This window comes from Erpetoichthys calabaricus, chromosome 3 (genome assembly GCF_900747795.2).
Source record: "Erpetoichthys calabaricus chromosome 3, fErpCal1.3, whole genome shotgun sequence".
Taxonomy (NCBI): Eukaryota; Metazoa; Chordata; class Cladistia; order Polypteriformes; family Polypteridae; genus Erpetoichthys; species Erpetoichthys calabaricus.
Genome location: NC_041396.2, coordinates 70,296,030 through 70,302,447, shown reverse-complemented (window position 1 = coordinate 70,302,447; position 6,418 = coordinate 70,296,030).

Below are 6,418 nucleotides of genomic sequence, written 5' to 3'. Positions count from 1 at the left end.
ATTCCAGTCTAGTGGATTTGCGTGTAAGTTGGCCCTTCAATGGTATAGCACACTCTCCAGAACATTTTCCTATCATGTCCACAGTACTGCATGAATTGCTCTTATGACCTGGAACTCTGAAGACACCTACAATAAATGCTGAATTACACATATACTGCGAGGTTTCTGAACTCTTTAAGGACCACCCCCTAATGGGACGGCACGCCGAAGCACAACTTCCGCGTCTGTGGAGGACTGCTTGTCCGGTGCCAAGGCAACCACAGGTTCACAGAGCAGCAGCAGAGTGTTGCGGAAACAACTACGAGCTGATCAAGATTGCGCTATACGCACCTGTCGCCAATGGGTGATTCAAGGGACATTAAAAATGCAGGGAACAGTATAACTAGCCCTGACTATGCCCATTTGCTGTGTCTGTGTATAGGAGAGTGTTAGCTCCCGCTGCAATAAATAACCCTGCTTTTACTGTTTCAAGTTGAATAAAGCTGGTTTTGCTAAAGTACTGAGACTCAGCCTTGTGTTTTGGGGTGCAAGACAGTGACTCACGCGTCACAATTTTTTTGTCAAAAATATTTTAGGCTAGGTTCCAATATATGCTTACATCTTTTTATTATGTATACATAAGTTGTCAGAACTTTCATCACCTCTTTGCAATCCCTATAAACTAGGTCTTTAATGAAAAACAAAGTTTAATGCATTTCCTTTTAAACTGGGGAAGAGAGAAGGACTTTACAAGTATAAATTCTGGAATCAATTACTCTGCACATATTTCACACACCCACAATCACTTGAATCAAACTGAATTTAGGGTCACCATCCAACCTGACCTACATGTGAGGCAGAGTATGCAGCAGGAAGGTTTATGCCAAAAGCTCTGTATTTGCTCTGTTTCCTTTATTTGACCTTACATTTACTATTGAAAGCATACTCACTCATGTCATGTGTTGATGTAAAAATTACTACATCATAGTGGTGACTGCTCAACAACATGGCAGTGCCCATGGGAAAAACAAAGACATAAAATAATTTTGGCCCTATCTAAAATTGATTCCAACCTTAAAATGAAATCCAGAAATGGATTCAATGCCTTCATGAAAATGTATTTACACATATAGATTTAGCATTAAAGGTTGGAAGACCATGAAAAAGACTAAAAACACAACTCAGTCATAACAATGGCCTGACCGTGATGTTTTCAATCTTGGGTCCTTGGAGGCCAGTATATCCTCTTTATAGCTGTTAATGGAATTTATTATTTATTTACATGATTTATTCTTGTCCTTATTTTTATACAATAATGAAGGCAAATGACCAGAATGTTTAATAGACTTGATGAGATTAACAATCCTCCTAGCATTCATTTTTATTTCCTAACTTATTTCGATTTAAAATTTTCTTTATTAAGTTATAGTGTCAGTTTGTCTGTTCTCTCAGTTACAGTATATGTCCTTAATTCAGAATTCTCAAGAGAAGTTCTAATATTTATGATACACTACCTCATGGAATGAAAAATTCAATGTATTTTTTATTACATGGCACATTTCAAACAATGCTGAATATGCCCAAAAGGGGGTAAACTGCTGTACAAGCAGGAAATCAGCTTATATTACATAACTAATATATATTAGAGGTGCCATCGTGGAGCTGCAATTAGATTAGATTATACTTTATTTTTCCCTAAGGGGAAATAAAACTTTTGCAGAAGCTCACTAAATAAATAAATAAATAAACAGAACTAACAACAAAACACACAAAATCTTCTGGCTTAGATAAAAGAAAGCTGCTGCTATCAGTAATAGGCATGTAAGTGGCAGCAATATGTGTTCAGATTGCATCAGATTGCACCACAGGTTTATATTTAAAGTCATATTTGGAGAGAGCAGGTCCAGCTTGTAGTGTCCACAAATGGAACATGCTTAATAGACACTCAGTTCCTTGTTTGAAGTCATGAGAATTAAGAATGATTCATCATTAACATATCAGTACAGAGTGAATCATTTCACGATGATGTGACTTACTTTGCTGTGACAGTGATATGAATGAATTCAGTCCACATTTCAATGTCTTGATTACACACTTTAGAGTTATATTGCGTTGTTCTCCCTTTTTCTCCATTGTGCATTCACAAAAATCTTCCGTCCCCTTCCATTTTTTTTCCACTGAGTCTGATGAAACCCATCCAGCATTAAAATTGCATCTGAAATAAGAGGTGTAAGATGCTCCTCCACGGTACTGAAAATATCACAGTACAGTGGAACCTCGGTTCACAAATGTCTCAGTACACATACAAATTGGTTTACGACCAAAAAGTTCGCCAAACTTTTGCCTCGGTTCACGACCACACACTCGGTATACGAACAAGCCAGTTTCCCTTTCGGTTTGTACATGTTCAGTCTCTCCCTGTGCATTTCTTGTGCAGCGAGCAAGAGAGAGAGCGAGAGAGCGCGTGACACACACACACATACACACAGGCAGCGCGAGAGAGAGAGCCGCGCACACACACACAGGCAGCACCAGAGAGAGAGAGCCGTGCACACACACAGGCAGCGCTAGAGAGAGAGCTGCGCACACACACACAGGCAGCGCCAGAGAGAGACAGACGCACACACACAGGCAGCGTGAGAGAGAGAGAGCCGCGCACACACACAGGCTTTCACTTCTGTTTACAGCGATCGGTTCATAGCGTGCATTGTTGCAATGTTACTTTTCTAGGTGGTTTATTAAATTACGGATTTTTTCAAATGTTCATTTTTTTTCCCTGTGCTTAAAACTCATTAAAAAAAGTGTTTTTTGCCAGCGGTTGGTAGCGCTATAGTGCGAACTATTGCAGTGTTAGTTTTCTCTGTTGTTCAAGGTTTTCTCAGTGTTATTCAATGTTTTTACATTTAGTTTACTATTACGCTGTGCATTCTATGGTTTAATTAACTATATTTGTGCTTAAAAACTTAAAAAAAAATATTTACATACAGTTCGTATGGTCTGGAATGGATTAATTTTATTTACATACAATCCTATGGGGGAAATTGCTTCGTTCACGACCAAATCGGTTTACGACCAGAGTTTTGGAACGAATTATGGTCGTGAACCGAGGTTCCACTGTACCTGAACTTGCCGTAACTTGCTATGAGATATAACAGTTCAAACAACCGATTCGAAACAATAGAATATTTATTATTATCCAAATTCAGCTAATTAAAGCTCCTGCCTTACACTTTCCAAGTCGTGGCATCTTATCCTGTTATGGGCATTTTCAGCCTTCTGAAATAAGCAAACAAAATGAAGGTAATGGTCAGTGACATAATTCAGAATTCAGTATCTACACTGACAGAGCTCCAGTACTGCCTGCAACTTTCAATAAAGATCACATAACTATAAAGAGTTATACATAATTTATTTTAATTATAGTAAGCTGGAGTTGGACGTTTTTGTTATATGTACACAGTACAACATGATTCTTCCATAGATTAGTGATGGTAATATAATATATAATGTACAGCATTAAGTGGATTTTTATAATAATTTTAACCCAGTTCTATGAATGGGACTTAATAAAATAAAGACTGACTGATAAATAGCCTTTGAGGAGTCAGTCTTGGAAGGTAATATACAAGAGAAGTGTATAAATGTTAAAGTTCTTTTAAAGTGAAGGTCACTTTCATCTGATCTGTACTGTAACTTATTCTATTACTTGTGTAGGAATGCTACAATTATGACAACGCACACGCCGGCATGTCAAGACTCATGACATTTTTAGAGCACAATCCATTTAATTACGGGAGCATGATAAACTGAAAGGCCTAGAAGGAGTTACAGTATCATACATAGTGCAGCAGACGGGCACACTCAGTTGGAGAGCCCATATTTGACACATCTTACCTCTTTAACAAATGATATTTCACACTACAGACATCAAGGTTTTGTGATAGCAGACTCAATGGCCTAGGAGAAGTTTAGTTTTTGACACCATTCCATAAGAACATGAATAATCTATTTCATTTTTTACCTTTCTCTGTAAAATTCCAGAGCAAGGAAGGATGTGAACAAACACATGTCACCTTTCTTCAGGAAATGTAGGTGTTTTGTAGAAGAAATACAAGAAATATGAAAAATAAAAATTAGTATAAATACAACAACATTTTCAAACAAAAAGTGGTGACATCTGGAACTGAGCTCCCAGGTTATCTCAGAAATCAGAATTATGTGGTTTATGCTGTTTATATCTTTAGAATGAAGGATTCATTTCCTTCACATTTACAAATATAAGTTGCTGGCTGAATTTGAAATCTGGATTTTTAAATATTTGGTTATTTTTTGTGAAAAGAAGACTATGTTTAAAAAGCCACCGCTTACCTTTTAGACAAAGGACACATTAAATAATTCTAAAATAACATATAAGAAAACAGAAGAACAATTACGTTTTTTAACAACAACTTGCACTTCTTCAAAGAGCAGAGAAAATGACTGTTAGATCTCTTTAATTTTATTGCAAGCAATACAGAGAATAATGTATGCCTAATAGACTCTTGTAAATTATTCATTTTCTCGAGTAATGAAAATATGCTAATTAAGGACTTGCTATTAAAAAGAATGCATATCACTCTTTGCCCAAAGTAATTAGAATAAGTAATTATTTAAACATTATTTTCTGAAGTTGAATGATTATTGTGAGTTAAATTTTGAATAAAGATAAAAAGGACAAATTATGGTTAATTGATGGAAATCATGATGTCTTATTCATGATGGGGGCTATTGTCTTAGAGTCAGAAAATCACTGGTCTTAAAAATGTTTTAAGAATATGCCAAATACAATGAAGACAGCCAATAGTAAATAAACTGTGCATAGCAAAGATGCCAGAAATATAAAGCCATATCATATCATTCTCAAACCCACTTACTGCAGTTTAGTGTCACGGGGGTCTGAGCATATTCCTACAGCACCGGGTGCAAACATCCCTAGACAGGGCATCAATCCATCTCAAACTTTTAAATTTTAACTTCAGTAAATGCAAGACCTGTAAGTAAGGTCTCCATTTTACTATATACTGTTCAATCAGCATTTATACCTTCCAAGTTTGCAACTTAGAATTTTAACAAATAATCAAAGAGTGAAAATGCAGTTCCATTTTTCTTAAAAGAGGGCAACATTTTATCAGCTGCAGATCAGAGAGGAAGGCAAGCTGGTTAAAACATGAGGCCTCACAAACAGGTTCAGACACATCACACAGAGCACCATTCTCAAAGTTTATCAACAGCTCCCTGTCAGCTTACATCTTTCTTTATGTCTGTTTTCACTCACGGAAAAGAGAGCTCAGTCTTTTTTGGATAAAATGGCACAATTCATCTTGCAGTGCATTAGAGATAAGGCTCAGTGTGAGACATCCCAGCTCTGATTACAAGCAAAGGATTCATGTTCCACATTCTTCTTTTTCCAAAAGCCTTCAATGGTAGTATTAGGCCATTTACACAGCATATAATAAGGGCCATCGCAAAAAAACTTACTTTTAAAGATGGGGTATTTGTATACAAGTGTTTTTGGTGAGGCATGATTTTACTGGAAACAAATTTATGGTAAGGGACAGCCATAATTCTAGACAGTTTATGATTCTGTGGGAAAATTGTATATAAGAAATATAGTAAACATATCTTGTATATACCATATCAAGAGCCTCATCTAAGGTAACAAAATATAATTTTAGTAAATGTCACCAGAAAATTGCCACAGGGAAGTAAGCAATGAATCTCAAATTTAACATGACTATTTACAAACAGACAATAAACGTATAATTTTTTTAAACCACTGTTGTGTCATAGGAATTAATGGTATGTTTAAAAAAAGTGTTTCCTTCAGCAACAAAGTTATGCTTTGTATACTCTCATACTTTTGACAACTACTTCCAAAACTCTTCATTTTGATGAATATCGAAACAGTGAGCTGTTCATAGTATTGTGAAGAGTGACACCAGGCTTGGCACTTTCTGTCTCACAGCTCCAGAGTCCGAGGTTCGGTTTTCTGAATTTGTGTAGCATGTATCTTCTGCTTCTCTCTGTGGGTTTTCTCCAGATATACCAGTTACTTTCTTCCCCTGAATTAGTTTGTCCCTTCAATTGTCTGGCATTATATCCAAGCTGATTCTTGTATTGCCTATTGCTGCCTTGATTTCCATTAAGATAAAAAAAAGCTTCAAACATAGATGCATGTGTTATGAAATAACACTGAAAAGCTCTTAATTTCAATATCTAAAGGTGTTTTATAGAAGATATCCAGCCCTTAAATGCCTTATCTAGGGCTGCTTTCCTGCCCTAAATATTGTGATATACTCCCATGACCATAAATTGGATTATTTTATGTCACAGTTGTATTCAGCGAAGCTATGAATTGACCAATAAGATCTAGTCATTCCTTTTCTAACTTGCTTATCCA